Source organism: Hyperolius riggenbachi, chromosome 10, assembly GCF_040937935.1.
Source record: "Hyperolius riggenbachi isolate aHypRig1 chromosome 10, aHypRig1.pri, whole genome shotgun sequence".
Taxonomy (NCBI): Eukaryota; Metazoa; Chordata; class Amphibia; order Anura; family Hyperoliidae; genus Hyperolius; species Hyperolius riggenbachi.
The window spans coordinates 10,253,479-10,268,614 of record NC_090655.1 but is presented as its reverse complement, the minus strand read 5'-3'; the positions used below and the strand labels follow the sequence as shown (position 1 = coordinate 10,268,614).

Genomic DNA, 15,136 nt, shown 5'->3' with positions numbered 1-15,136 from the left:
TTCACATCATATTCCTCCCATTCATTCACCAATAACTTTATTGTTACTTATCACGCCAAAATGATCTATATATTGTTTTTAGCCACAAATTAAGCTTGCTTTGGGTGGAACTTTTTGCTAAGAATTATTTTATTTTATATGTATTTTAAAGGGAATAATAGAAAACAAAATGAGGAAATAAAATAATTGTTTCTCAAGTACCAGCCATTATAGTTTTAAAATAAAATTTGCTATGATAGATAAAACCCACCACATGTTTTATTTGTTATTACAAAATGTAAATTATGTCCCGAGTACAATGTATGGCAATAATATCTAATTTGGAAATAAAGGTGTATTTTTTTGTTTAGTGTTTTTTTATATACTATATCAATAATTACAAGCCTTTTTTTTTTTTTTTTTTTTTTTTTACAAAAATAACAGTAATATACCCTCATGACATTAAATGGAGGTTTTTGTTCTTTTTTTTTTTAAAGTGATTGGCCAATCATTGGCCAATTTTACCACCTCCATATAGTATGAGGGTCAACAGATTTTTATTACTATGAACCAATTGTGTAGGTCACGGCTGTTCAGCTTGAGAGCCATAGCCATGCCAAAGTTTAGGATGGACAGAGAAATGGAGAAATGTGTGGGAACAACACCTTTTACTAATAGCTAATAATTTACTAATACTGAGCTGGGAGGACCTTGGCACTTGAGGATGGGAGTCAGAGCAGGGACAAGGTCCTCCAGCACCCAAGGCTGAGACACCAAAGTGCGCCCCTCCATCCCTCCCACCCCAGCCGTCACACACTGATTGCTATTACACTAAGAGGCGCCACAGGGCCCACAACCTCTCCAACGCCTTAATATCTAGTTATCTGGCTTGAAGTCACTGCTATGTATCCCCTTTTCTTATTTCTTTCTGCTTCATACACAATTAGGAATGACAACTGAATGAATTGTGCGCCCCCTCCTACACTGCGCCCTGAGGCTGGAGCCTCTCCAGCCTATGCCTCGGCCCGGCCCTGTCGGGAGTCAGAGACCAGTAGTGTAGGTCAGCAGGGGGTAAGAGGTGCCCAGAAGAGTTGAAAGCAGTAGCAGTGGCTGGATAGTGTAATGGTTAAAGTGGACTTGAACTCTTGCACAGGACACAAGGTAAACATAACAGAAATGCACCCTGTATGTATTGAAAGAGTTTAGCTTGTCTAATTCCCCCTCATTTGTGTCTAATCAATCAATCAAATAGTTGTAATTTGATCCCTCCCCTGTGTCACATGACTGCCTATGGCAGATAAGCCCATTTGAAAGCACAGGCTGTAAACAATATGTCTGCTTCCATGAATCAGGAAGAAGAAACAGTGCAGATTTATTGTAAGATTTGTATCAGCTGTAACAAAGACATGTTTTTTGTTTCAAGGTTATTATGCTGTTGTGTATCTTTTAGAGCAGAGAGGAGTTCTGAGTTAAAGTCCACTTTAAAGGCTCTGCCTCTGACACAGGCGACCTGCGTTAGAATCTCGGCTCTGCATGCTCAGTAAGCCAACGCCTATTCAGTGTGGAGACCTTGTGCAAGACTCTGCAATGCTACTACTGCCTATAGAGCGCGTCCTAGTGGCTGCAGCTCTGGCACTTTGAGTCTACCAGGAGAAAAGTGTGATATATGGTAAATGTTCTGTGTGTCTTGTTAAAAACAGCTAAAAATAAAAAATAGGGGTGGCTTACCTCAAAACGACAAGTTTATATGATTATGAATTTTAATAAGCACAGGCAATGCATTTCATGGCTCTGCGCCCACTTCCTCAGGACAGACAAAGTGCCAGAGTTGTATCAGGGCCTCTGTGAGTACCTCAGCCCTTGAGGACTGGAGTTGGAGAGCACTGGTGTAGGTAATCTCTCATGCTGCATAAAGGTGGTAAAATTGGTTAGTGATTGGCCAATCAAAATTGAAGGTGTATAGCAGGCTTTACACCCCCCAAATTGTCTGCAGACACCTCCAGATATATAGGCCCGATTGGCAGGATTTTTCCAGGCGTGGAGAGTGAAGTCTTCTCCTCCCCGGTGGCAGCGAGGTTCACCGACTCCTCGTGTATATATGTGAGCGAATGGGAAGGATGGGGGGGTCCTGCAGGGGATGCTCAACACAGAGAAGTCCATAGGGAGAAAAAGTCTATTTATTATCTCACCATGGTGCGCAAATTTTAACAAGGAAACGTGTTTGGATTTTTTCCCCTCATCCATTTATAATGCCGGAAATCTTCACATTGTTAATGGAGTAAGCAGCAGTTATGACAAATAATGGTGTTTATTTTATGGCCATAAAGCCGTCGGCGAGGCAGAGGTGCTCTCAGCTGCTCCATAAAGTATTTTACTATGTAAATGTGGGTTCTGCTGGGTGGGGTCATCCTGGTCCCCGCTCAGGGATCGCTCCTGCAGCTGCTCCTCTCTCCAGCTCTCAGTTCCCACATAAATCAGGACGTCTACATTCCCTGTAAAAGGGACATTTTTCATCCCTGGCTGGGGCACCTCTTGACAGGGAACGAGAAACAGAAGTTGGTTTTAGATAAACCATTAAACAAAAGCATTTACACAAGAGCAGCTTTACATATTCTAATAGTGGGCTTGGAAGAAGTGCTGAGTACAGTCTTTCTGTCACCTGTGACCTCCCCGCTTCTCCTGGTAATGGACTGAGAGAGGCCTCCTCATACAGATAAGCCCGCTGCTCTGCTGTACTCCTCTGCTGAGGAAGGCTGGGGAGGGGCCAAGAGTTCCAGTCTTCTCCAAAGTCATTTTTTGCATCAAAGTTTTCCCAAAAATATCATGGAATTTCACAAGACAGGACATTTTTACGAGAAAATTAGAACTTTCCTCAAAAGTGTTTTCTCGTGCCCACTGACGGCAATGCAGTTGGCGAAAATGTGTTTTCCCACGCCCATTTATTTTTACGCATATTCTCTAGCCATGGCATTATGCCCATATGCAATTCATTTTTTTTACCTGACTTATCTCCTAGGAGATAATTTTCATCTTATCTTTAAACTAAAATTTTCCCCTGTGAGCCTGCATGACCACGCCCACCTCTAGCACAGTTAAGCATATAAATGAGTGGATTGCACATGTTCAGAGAGTTCATTTGGTAACTACTGAAAGGAAAGGTGTTTTTAATTTCCTTTTCTCCCATTTAGTTGACTATTGGGTTTTTGGATTAGTTCCCACTAGACTGCTGATAAAAACTAGCATTGTATGGTTAGAGTAGGACTCACCAGATTGGGGACACTTTGGCTCAGTTGGTGAGCTTAAGCGTGTTAAAGCGTAACCAAGAGCCCCTGTCACTGTTTTTCTGTTGTGTGCTGCAGCCCCTCTGTATTTTTATATATATTTCTTGTGGAGATTGGGGTCTCCATTGCTGCGCGCATGCTTTGCAAAAAAATTGCATTAAAGTTGGTTTGTGCTTCTCACCCCTTGGTATTTGTTAAGGCCCCTACACACGTCGGATTTTTCCGAACGGCGGGTCGTTTGAACGTCCCATCGTTCAGTCGTCCACACGCCAAATCGGGCGTGTGTACAGACTGTCGTTCGGGTGATAAGACTGGTCTTGCTCAAAATTAGTCTTATCACCCGAACGACAGTCTGTACACACGCCCGATTTGGCGTACGGACGACTGAACGACGGGACGTTCAAACGACCCGCCGTTTGGAAAAATCCGACGTGTGTATGGGCCTTTAAACTAAAATTTTCAGCATTTTACAATTGAAAAAGTACCCACAAGTTGGTGAAAAAAGTACTTTCAATTCTATTTTCGGTATTTTCTTGCTTGCTGGTGGCTTAAAAGTAATTTTATGACAAGCTGTGAAAATACCACCTAGAAGGTAATTGCATAAGGGCCCAGGGCCATATGCAACTGACTTTTTCTCCTGAGTTTTCTCCTAGGTGGTATTTTTAAACTTGTCATTAGAATGCCTTTGAAGCCACCAGAAAGCAGGTAAATACTCACAATAATTTTGATAGTACTTTATAATTTACATTTTGTGACTTTTTTAGTTGAAAAGTACTGGAAAGTTATTTTAAATAGAAGATGAAACAATATCTTTTAGGTGAAAAATGAAATTGCATATGGCCCCTGGCCCCTGGCCCCTGGCCCCACATGCAATTCATTGTTTCTTCTGAGTTTTCTCCTAGGAGATAATTTTCATATTCTCTTTAAAATAACTTTTAGGCATTTTAGAATTGAAGAAGTACCCAAAAATTGTTGGAAAAGTACTATCAAAATATTGTTGGGTATTTTCTTTCTTGCTGGTGGCTCAATAAGCATTTAATGACAAAGGAGTACAAATATCGCCTAGGAGAAAACTCAGGAGAAAAAAGGAATTGCATAGGGACCCAGGGGTCCACATGCAATTAACTTTTTCTCCTGAGTTTTCTCCTATGAGAAAAAAAATAATCTTCAAATTTAAAATAACATTTTAGCACTTTGCAATGGAAAAAGTAACAAAAAGTACATAAAAAGTACTATCAAAATTATTTTGAGCATTTGTTTGCTTGCTGGTGGTTTAAAAGTCATTTTATTGAAAACTTTCAAAACATCACCTAGGATAAAACGCAGGTGAAAAAATGAATTGCATATAGACCCAGGTGTGAAAAGTATCATGGCCTATGTGCAATTAACTTTTTCTCTTGCGTTTTCTCCTAGGTCAGGCATAGGCAAACTTGGCCCTCCAGCTGTTAAGGAACTACAAGTCCCACAATGCATTTGCCTTTATGAGTCATGACTGTGGCTGTCAGACTCCTGCAATGCATTGTGGGACTTGCAGTTCCTTAAAGAGGAACTGTAACGTGAAAACGTCCCCTGAGGGGTACTCACCTCGGGTGGGGGAAGCCTCCGGATCCTAATGAGGCTTCCCACGCCATCCTCCATCCGTCAGGGGTCTCGCTGCAGCCCTCCGTGCAGCGGTGACGTAAATATTTACCTTCCCGGCTCCTGCGCAGGCGCTCCGAAGTAGGCGGAAATACCCGATCGCCGTCGGGTCTGCTCTACTGCACAGGCGCAAGTTTCCGGCGCCTGCGCAGTAGAGTGGAGCCGACGGAGATCGGGTATTTCCGTCTATTTCCGTGCCGAAAGCAGCCACAGCGCCCCCGCTGGAGCCTGCAAAGGTAAATATTGAATTGACAGTCGGGTCTGTCGCTAGCTGTTCGGAGGGCTGCAGCGAGACCCCCGTGGGACAGAGGACGGCGTGGGAAGCCTCATTAGGATCTGGAGGCTTCCCCACCCGAGGTGAGTACCCCCCAGGGGATGTTTTTGATGTTACAGGTTTTCTTTAACAGCTGGAGGGCCGAGTTTGCCCATGCCTGTCCTAGGTGATATTTTTAAACTTGTCAATAAAATGTCCTGTACTGTAAGCCACCAGCAAGCAAGAAAATAATTAAAATAATTTTAATAATACATTTTAACTTGTTATTTTGGTACTTTCAATTGAAAAAGTTAGTCAAAATAGAAGGTAAAGAATTATCACCTTGGAGAAAACTCGTGAGAAAAAGTGAATTGCATATGGGCCAGGGAGAGATTGGACATGGAGGACGGTTAGTCAGATATGTGGGGAGGTTGGCGGTGGAGAGGGTAAACTTAGTGTGGAGGGGAGGTTGGTCATAGCAGTGGGGAGGGTAGACATGGCGGAAGGAGGCTAGATATGGGGGAATTAGACATGGTGGTGCATCAACATTTTTGCAAATGAAAATGGATTTTGGACGAAAATGCGTTTTCCCACGGCCCATTATTTCTGCGCATATTCTATTCTGTGCAAAAAATAAGTTTTCACGTTTCCACAAATATTCTCATCTATGTAAAAATGAAAACTCTCCTCAAAAGGTGTTTTTGTTTTTCATGCTCATCGACATCAATGTGGTTGGTATAAATGCATCTTCCAACGGCCATTTATTTTCGCGCATATACTCTTTTCTACAAAAAATTACAGACATTACCTGGTAGGGAACTATGGCATGGCGGTGGGGAGGCTAGACATGGAGGAAGGAGACTAGACATGGAGGTGCTGGACATGGTGGCAGTGGAGAGGTTAGACGGGTGGACGGGTTGAACATATCAGTGGGGATATTAGATGTGGAGGTGCTGGACACGGCAGTGGGAAGGTTAGACAGGGGTGGGCGGGTTGAACATGGCAGTGGTAAGGGTACACATGGGTGGTAGGACATGAAAGTGGGGAGGATATACATGGCTTAGGGAGAGGTAAGATATAGTGTAAGGGAGGCTGGACACGGCAGTGGGAAGGTTAGACAGGAGTGAACGGGATGAACATGGCAGTGGTGAAGGTACACATGGGTGGTAGGACATGAAATGGGGAGGATATACATGGTTTGGGGAGAGGTAAGATATAGTGTGGGGGAGGCTGGACATGGCAGTGGGGAGGTTGGGGGGGGGGGGGTTGGACATGGGTGGTAGGACATGAAGATGGGGAGGGTAGACATAGTTTGGGGAGAGGTAAGATATAGTGTGGGGGAGGCTGGACATGGCAGTGGGGAGTTTAGAGGGGAGGTGCACATGGCAGGGGAGATACATGGGTGGTAGGACATGAAGATGGGGAGGGTAGACATAGCTTGGGGAGAGGTAAGATATAGTGTGGGGGAGGCTGGACATGGCAGTGGGGAGGTTAGATGTGGAGGTGCTGGACATGGCAGTGGGGAGGTTAGACGGGAGGTGGACATGGCAGGGGAGATACATGGGTGGTAGGACATGAAGGTGGGGAGAATAGACATGATGTAGAGGGCGGTTGGACATGGCAGTGGGGAGGTTAGAGGGGAGGTGGACATGGCAGTGGGGAGGTTAGACGTGGAGGTGCTGGACATGGCAGGGGAGATACATGGGTGGTAGGACATGAAGGTGGGGAGAATAGACATGATGTAGAGGGAGGTTGGACATGGCAGTGGGGAGGTTAGACGTGGAGGTGCTGGACATGGCAGTGGGGAGGTTAGATGTGGAGGTGCTGGACATGGCAGTGGGGAGGTTAGATGTGGAGGTGCTGGACATGGCAGTGGGGAGGTTAGAGGGGAGGTGGACATGGCAGGGGAGATACATGGGTGGTAGGACATGATGTGGGGAGAATAGACATGATGTAGAGGGCGGTTGGACATGGCAGTGGGGAGGTTAGACATGGAGGTAATAGACATTTTTGGGCACCTCCAACCACCTACCACTACAAATGACTGAGCAAGTGAGCAGTCAGCGTCTACTTTCTACATTCAGGGAGGTAGTGAGGTGGGGTCACTTGCCCTCTAGAATATTGTCTACTATATTACTATATACTTCTATCAAGGTGCAATGTTTCTTCTCATACTGTATAGGACAGAACAATGGTGGGAAATTAAAGGACAAATAAAAATTTACCAATTTGCTTTTCTTTTGTCGCTAGCAAACCAATGCTTGTTTGCACGTTTCAGTCCTCAGGTGATAAAACAAGAAGTTCGTGACTTTTTTGTACGACCCACAATGACAATAAACAACAACTTCTTTATTATTGGATCAACCCAAACTCAGCATCATCCTCAGTGATTGTGACTCTTCAGCCTTCTCCTGAGGGTTCAGATTGGTGTCCATGACTGCCAGTTCTCCGACAGGCCTTCAGGAACTGAAGAGTTGCCATGGGTCCTTCTATCTCATGAAGACATAACAGTGAGAAACCACGAAGAGGAATGCTACTGGCTTCCTGCCCCACTGACAAATGCTCCACCGCTCCATTATGGAACAGGGACAGCAAGACTTGATATATGGGCCAACAAAAACCTGGCCATTCTCTGGTGATGCTGCTGGTCAGTGACCTAGTCTTGTGTTTATAAAGAGGAAGGGACTGCTTCCTGCCATGAACAGAAGGCAGGTCTATATCCAGCAGGGAAATACATCAGCACAGGCAGCAGCCGTGGGTGTGGGTTCGGGGATCTGCAGACATGAGCCAAATCTTGGGTCAAGGTGGCTTTTGACAAGCCTACGTCTTTATTAGCACATTGCGTGACAGTGAGAGGCTTTCCTCTTCCATGCATGACAGCTGCTCAAGGTTCAGTGGGGGATACCGCCCAGAACGTGAGGCCCATTTCTCCACAATGACTTTCCTCTAACGTCCTCCGAGGTGTCCACCAGCCTAGTGGTCTGCCAAATAATAACACAACATGTTCTCAAAACTTAAATTAGAATTACGGGATTTTTTAAGTGCTGGCCCCACTCCCAAACATCACATAAATAGTAGAAGTTTAATATAAAAAATAAAATGGAGGATACTTTTTTTAGTGCAGATTCCACAGTCGTGGTTTGTTTATAGAAACTGAAATGAGGAGAATTAGTCACTGGCGTGGAGTCAGGAAGGAATATGGCTGCATACGTCCCGCATTTACCCATCCTGCCTCGCCTGGATGCAAAACACCAAGAGTTCACACAGAGGGAAGGTTTTATAAATGTGGTCATTAGTATTTCACATAAACCAATGCTGGGTCTATTTAAAAATACACTTGGAGGTATTCCATAAGCTGGTAATGAAAAGGTGTGCTGCTGTTTGCTACTGACATTATTAACCACTTCAGGCCGCAGGTGTTTTTACTTTCAGGAAGGAAGCAATTTCCCCCTGTCAGCGCCCCTCCCATTCATTCGCCAATAACCTTATCACTACTCATCACACTCAAGCAACGCTACTATAAATAAAACCCACACCTTTTATTTGCCCATTAGTCCCGGCTATCACAACATTTAAATTATGTTCTTAGTACAATATATGGCGTCAATATATTATGTAGTAATAAAGGTGTATTTTTTGGGTTTTGTTTTTTTTTTGTGTGTGTGAGTGTGTCCCATCAATTGTAAGCCCTTATGTACTAAAATAACAGTAATGTACACTCATGACATACATATAAAAAAAAGTCCCTAAAGCAACTATTTATGGATTTTTTTTTTCACAATTTGTTTGCTTGGTAACCGGGGTGGGGGGTGGGAGGGGGTTTGGAAGTGATTTTATTCATTAACTTTATTAATAAAAAAAATCTGTGGTGTGCAATTCAACTTTTCGCCACTAGATGGTTTCCGCCACACCCCTGGTTTACCAGGAAGTGTTTTGGGGTTTTTTTTCACTCTGATTCACGTTCATTCTTATGAATGGACATGTCCCGATCAGGGTCAAGTCCATTCATTACAGGCACTGCGATTGGTTCTTCCATTCCCCAATCGCTGAAATGGAAAACCGCTTTGGTGCGCAGGCCTGCAGCCCCGTGCATGCGTGCACACTGCCCTTAAACACTGGTTTGACTTTAGCGGTACTCATCCAGATAGGCAGTGGTTAAAGGATACGCATTTTGTATGTATGGGGAGCTGTGAAGAGGCTTGTCCCCTGTGTCACCCTCCATTCTTATCCAATTTGCGACGTTTTGATAATCCTGGTTGTTGCAGTAGTCCAGGTGGGAGATGATAAAGGCAGAAGTTTGGCAGTGTCCAGGGTCAGAAAGCGGCGGATCTAGGAGACATTGTGTAAATGGAAATTGCAGGCCCTAGCAATGGTTTGGATGGGGGGGGGGGGGGGGGGGGGGGAGTCCAGGGTGACTGGTGAGAGAGTTTGGGGCCATCCTGGTGGTTCAGTTCACTCGATAATTGCTGCTAATAGATTGTACAGAGCGACAGCAAACAACTGATCCATACAAATACTCACGTGTGCCAAATTTCGCACTTTAAGGACCTCTTTTTCACACTTCCGCTACATGATTGGTGGACCGTCGTACCATCGCTGAATTCAAATGTGTGCCGACGTCATTGGGTCATCGCTAACAGTTGGGGATTGCTTGTTCTCCGACGAACGCGGTCTAATGTGCGTACAAAGCTTTAACGAGACAGCTCTGCGGCGAGAGCGAAGATTCTTCCTGGCAGTTCGCAGCCTGCTCTTCAGATCGGTATCAGCTAATATGTGAAAGAATGGTGGTACAATTACCAAAACATGTGTCCGCGGGGAGCGCAGAGGAATGTGCGTGTGGCAGGTGATGCTATCACTGCATGTATTGACTAGAAGATCCCGCTCACATCATGGAAGACAGGCATCGCATGGCAGGCGGGGGAGGCGTAACAATTTCAGGATAAAACGTTTAACGAGGGGTCTATCCGCCCACGTCGGTGAAAGCTATAAATAGCTGCCGTCCTTTATATTCACGTCGCTCATCTGTAGATTGCGCTGAGCGGGTTTCCTTGGCTCCGCCCCCACATATTTAGAAGATAAGTCAGGTTAAAATTGGAATAAGACTCTCCCAAATTGCCCTGTGGTCTGTAATGCAATTATAGTGCATGATTGACTTTGCTTCTGCCTCCTCCATGAGAGATCTGACAGCAACCCGCTATGAAGAGGAACTTTAACTTTATCCCAATCAGTAGCCGATACCCTCCTTCCTATGATAAGATATGATTTGGCTGATATTGTGGTCAAACCCCTCCCACAGTGTGATGTCAGGACCATGGCAGTTTTCCGTCTGTGAACCTCGTTGCATTGTAGGAAATAATGCCTGTTTTCCAAACAGTATCTCCCTCTGTGCACAGAACTCTCAGTAAACAAACATTCTGCAGAGATCACCTGGCAGGATTAAAGATGTAGCCACCAGTAATACATTTCAGACTATAGATCAGAGAGTAGTGTTTGAATCACACACCTGAAACAAGCAGGCAGCTTATCCAGTCAGACGTCAGTCAGAGCACCTGATCTGCTGCATGCTTGTTCAGGGTTTATGACTAAAAGTATCAGAGGCGGGGGATCAGCAGGACTGCCGGGCAAATTGCATTGTTAACCATTTATGCCATTCACTGTAGTATATCTACGCCCCGCAGGACTCCAGTTCCTGCCCAGAGGCGTAGATTTACGGCTGCCGCCACAATCGCCTGCCGTGCGCGCTTGTGCACACTCCCGCACACGTTCTCATCGCTGTTAGTAGACAGATCAGTGACCTGGAACACAGTCCCCATTCACTGATCTAAGGCCTCGTTCACATCTATCTAGCACAGATGTCCGTGCAATCGGAACGCAACGTGTACAATCGCACGCCATCTGCGCCGCTACGCGCTGCTAATCCCATTTATTACAATATATAGGTCAGCACTGCGCTTGTGGGCAGAATGCATGTAGCAGAATGCAAGCACATCGTAGCGCATCGTATTGCTGCGCTGCGCCTCTGATGTGACCAGCAGAAGTCTGTCTATGCCCTTCTGCCGTTCTTGCGTGTCGCACATCGTACCCGCTTCCAAATGCGCACGTATGATGTGAATGAGCCCTAAGTGTTTGTGTTCAATGAAATGCCGTGGTCAGTAACAAACTGAAAATAAAAACATACACACATTACTTCCTGTTAGGGTACTAACAATACACACACAGGAAGATAAAGTGGGGGAACATCTAGTGGCCAAATAGTAAAAATACACCCTACATACATTACATTTAATAAAAATACATAGAATGTCCCATAAATCAGCCCCTTACCTTCCATCCCATCCCAGAGTTACCAAAATAAAACACTTGTATTAAAAAAAAATGTGATGAGGGTATATTACTATTATTTTTGCAAATATGGGCTTGTAATTAGTAACTGACACAAAATGGAAAAAAAAATTAATGTGCATTTCCTAAACAGCAGTTGCTAAGTCTAACTGCCGTTAGGGAGGCTGGCTGGTATCTTACTATTATGGCAGTTATACTTAGCAACTGCCATTCAGGAAATGCTTATGAAAACAAATAAGGAGATGGACTAGTCAAAAACCTGTTGATTCTGTCAGATTTTAACTGCTTACCTTTTTTCCCTTAAAGGGGCACTATGGTGAAAAATTTTAAAATTTAAAATATGTGCAAACATAGACAAATAAGAAGTACATTTTTTCCAGAGTAAAATGAGCCATAAAATACTTTTCTCCTATGAGCAACAGAAAAAGTTCATAAACGCTCTGTACCCCCAACATCTACTACGATTAAGGGCGGATGGTAGGCCCGATACGCGTGAGTTGATCCTGTGATTTTATTGCACTGTCTGTGGATTTTTCAAATAAATATTAGCAGGGGCGTAGCAATAGGGGTGCAGAGGTAGCGACCGCATCGGGGCCCTTGGGCCAGAGGGGCCCTCCCTCAACCACAGTATTAGCTCTCTATTGGTCCTGTGCTCATAATTATCACTTCTATAGATACTTTGCATAGTGGTCATTATTAACACACTGTTCCCCATCTCCTTCTTGCACCTCTGACACTGTAGTTGCCATTGGTGCGCCATATCAATTGCTATGTATAGAGTGCTTGGGGGGCCCCAATGTAAAACTTGCACCGGGGCCCACAGCTCCTTAGCTACGCCACTGAATATTAGCCTTTTTACTTCAACCTGTTCTGGTCTGCGGATCCCTCTTTGCTCAACTTTTCTCCCATGTTGCTGTCACTTACAGTAGGTAGTAGAAATCTGACAGAAGCGACAGGTTTTGGACTAGTCCATTACTCATAGGGGATTCTCAGCAAGGCTTTTATTCTTCATAAAGATATTCCCTAAAAGGATTTAAACAATGATGCTGGCCAGCTTCCCTGTTCATTACAGTTTTTTGCCAGTTAGACAGAGCAACTGCCATTCACTAAGTGCTTTTGAAAATAAATAAATCCCTGAGAATCCCCCATGAAGAGATGGACTAGTCCAAAGCCTGTCGCTTCTGTCAGATTTCTACTACCTACTGTAAGTGACTAGTGATGTCGCGAACCTCCGATTTTCGATTCGCGAACTTCCGCAGAAGGTTCGGTTTGCGGAAAAGTTTGCGAACCGCAATAGACTTCAATGGGGATGCGAACTTTGAAAAATAGAAAAAATTATGCTGGCCACAAAAGTGATGGAAAAGATGTTTCAAGGAGTCTAACACCTGGAGGGGGGCATGGCGGAGTGGGATACATGCCAAAAGTCCCCGGGAAAAATCTGGATTTGACGCAAAGCAGCGTTTTAAGGGCAGAAATCACATTGAATGCTTAATTGCAGGCCTAAAGTGCTTTTAAACATCTTGCATGTGTATACATCAATCAGGGAGTGTAATTAGAGTTCTGCTTCACACCGACACACCAAACTCACCGTGTAACGCACCGCAAACAGCTGTTTGCGTAGTGACGGCCGTGCTGGACTGGTACACACCATGGTGAGAGTGCAGACCGTGGGGGTTTTCAAGCCCATATGGTCGCCGGGCTGTGGTAGCTCAATGATAGAACAACAGTAATTGTCCAGCTGATCAAATTTGGTCTGACCACAATGAAGCAACGATCTTATTATCTTTTGTATCCCACCCCCACCGGAGACTCTCAAATAGCCGGCGGTCATTGCTTCATTGTGATACGCAAGCCCCTTCACCGCGGCAAGGTAATGATCACGAAGGGGGATGGGCACATGTACATGCCTTTTGTTTTTTTGTTGCAGCCGTCCGCAGTGCAGCCAGTAAAATTAGGCAGGCATGTACACGCACCAGAAAAATTAGTGTAGCGGACGCTGCTAGCAGCGGCCCTAAAAATTCAGGAATCCGCCTAGAGTCCTGGACCCTGTTGGTGGTGGCGGAGAAGGCAGTCAAGCGGCCTGCAGGCAGAGATGCTGTGTGTGGGGACTGACTTAGTCTTCGGTCGTGCAGTAGCCTCCCGTGATCCATTCCTCAATCCTCATTCATTTTGATAAAGGTCAGGTACTGAACACTGTCGTGACTTAGGCGACTTCTCTTCTCAGTGACAATGCCTCCAGCTGCACTGAAGGTCCTTTCTGACAGGACGCTTGCGGCAGGGCAAGAGAGAAGTTGTATGGCAAATTGGGACAGCTCTGGCCACAGGTCAAGCCTGCGCACCCAGTAGTCTAAGGGTTCATTGTCACTGCTCGCAGTGTCTACATCCACACTCAAGGCCAGGTAGTCGGCTACCTGCCGGTCCAGGCGTTGGTGGAGGGTGGATCCGGAAAGACTATGGCGAGGAGTTGGACTAAAGAATGTCCGCATGTCCGACATCACCCTGAGATCGCTGGAGCGTCCTGTCCTTGCCTGCGTGGACTTGGGAGGAGGAGGGTTACTGCCAGTGGTACCTTGATTGCGTTGTGTAGCCACATCACCCTTAAACGCATTGTAAAGCATCATCGACAGCTTGTTCTGCAAGTGCTGCATCCTTTCCGCCTTGTGTTGAGTTGGTAAGAGGTCCGCCACTTTGTGCTTGTACCGAGGGTCTAGTAGCGTGGCCACCCAGTACAGGTCATTCGCCTTGAGTTTTTTGATACGGGGGTCCCTCAACAGGCTGGACAACATGAAAGAGGCCATCTGCACAAAGCTGGATGCAGACGTACTCTCCTCTTGCTCTTCCTCAGTGACGGGACGCAACTCTTCTTTCTCCCCCCAGCCACGAACAATACCACGGGAACGTGGAGCAGCATAAGCCCCCTGTGATGGCTGCCGCGGTTGTTCTTCTTCCGCCGCCTCTTCCTCCTCCACAGAAACACCTTCCTCATCATCACCATCATCAGAGTCTGACTCCTCTCCTTCCCCACACGACTCCTCTTCTTCCTCCTCCTCCTCCCCCCTCTGTGCTGCCGCAGGTCTTGTGAAAACATCGGGTTCGAATGTAAATCACTCCCATGACTCCTGCTGCCGTAACTCTCCTCGTTCACGCTCCTCCACAGCTGTATCCACCACTCTACGCACGGCACGCTCCAGGAAGTAGGCATAGGGGATCAAGTCGCTGATGGTGCCCTCATCGCGACTCACCAGTTTGGTCACCTCCTCAAAGGGCTCCATGACCCTGCATGCATTTCGCATCAGTGTCCAGTTGTTGGGCTACAACATCCCCATCCTCCCAGATTGTGTCCTTGTACTGTAATGATACAGGTACTGGGTGACGGCTTTCTCCTGGTCTAGCAGGCGAGAGAACATCAGCAGGGTGGAATTCCAGCGAGTCGGGCTATCGCAAATCAGGCGTCTCACCGGCAAGTTGTTTCTACGCTGAATGTCCGCAAAGCGTGCCATGGCCTTGTAAGAGCGCCTGAAATGCCCACACAACTTCCTGGCCTGCTTCAGGACGTCCTCTAAGCCTGGGTACTTGGACACAAATCTTTGCACGACCAGATTCAGCACATGTGCCATGCAGGGTACATGTGTCAGCTTTCCCA

The 15,136-nt window shown here is 45.8% G+C and overlaps 1 long non-coding RNA gene across 2 annotated transcripts in view; it reads right to left on the bottom strand.

Annotated features, from left to right (window-relative positions):
* Positions 1–7,479: 7,479 nt before the first annotated feature.
* The window catches only part of LOC137535715 (uncharacterized), a 93,104-nt gene continuing 85,447 nt past the window's right edge, over positions 7,480–15,136 (bottom strand). For both annotated transcript variants that reach the window (XR_011024458.1, XR_011024457.1), the window contains one exon: positions 7,480–8,132. This is a non-coding gene — a long non-coding RNA (uncharacterized lncRNA). The remainder of the gene's footprint in view (positions 8,133–15,136) is intronic.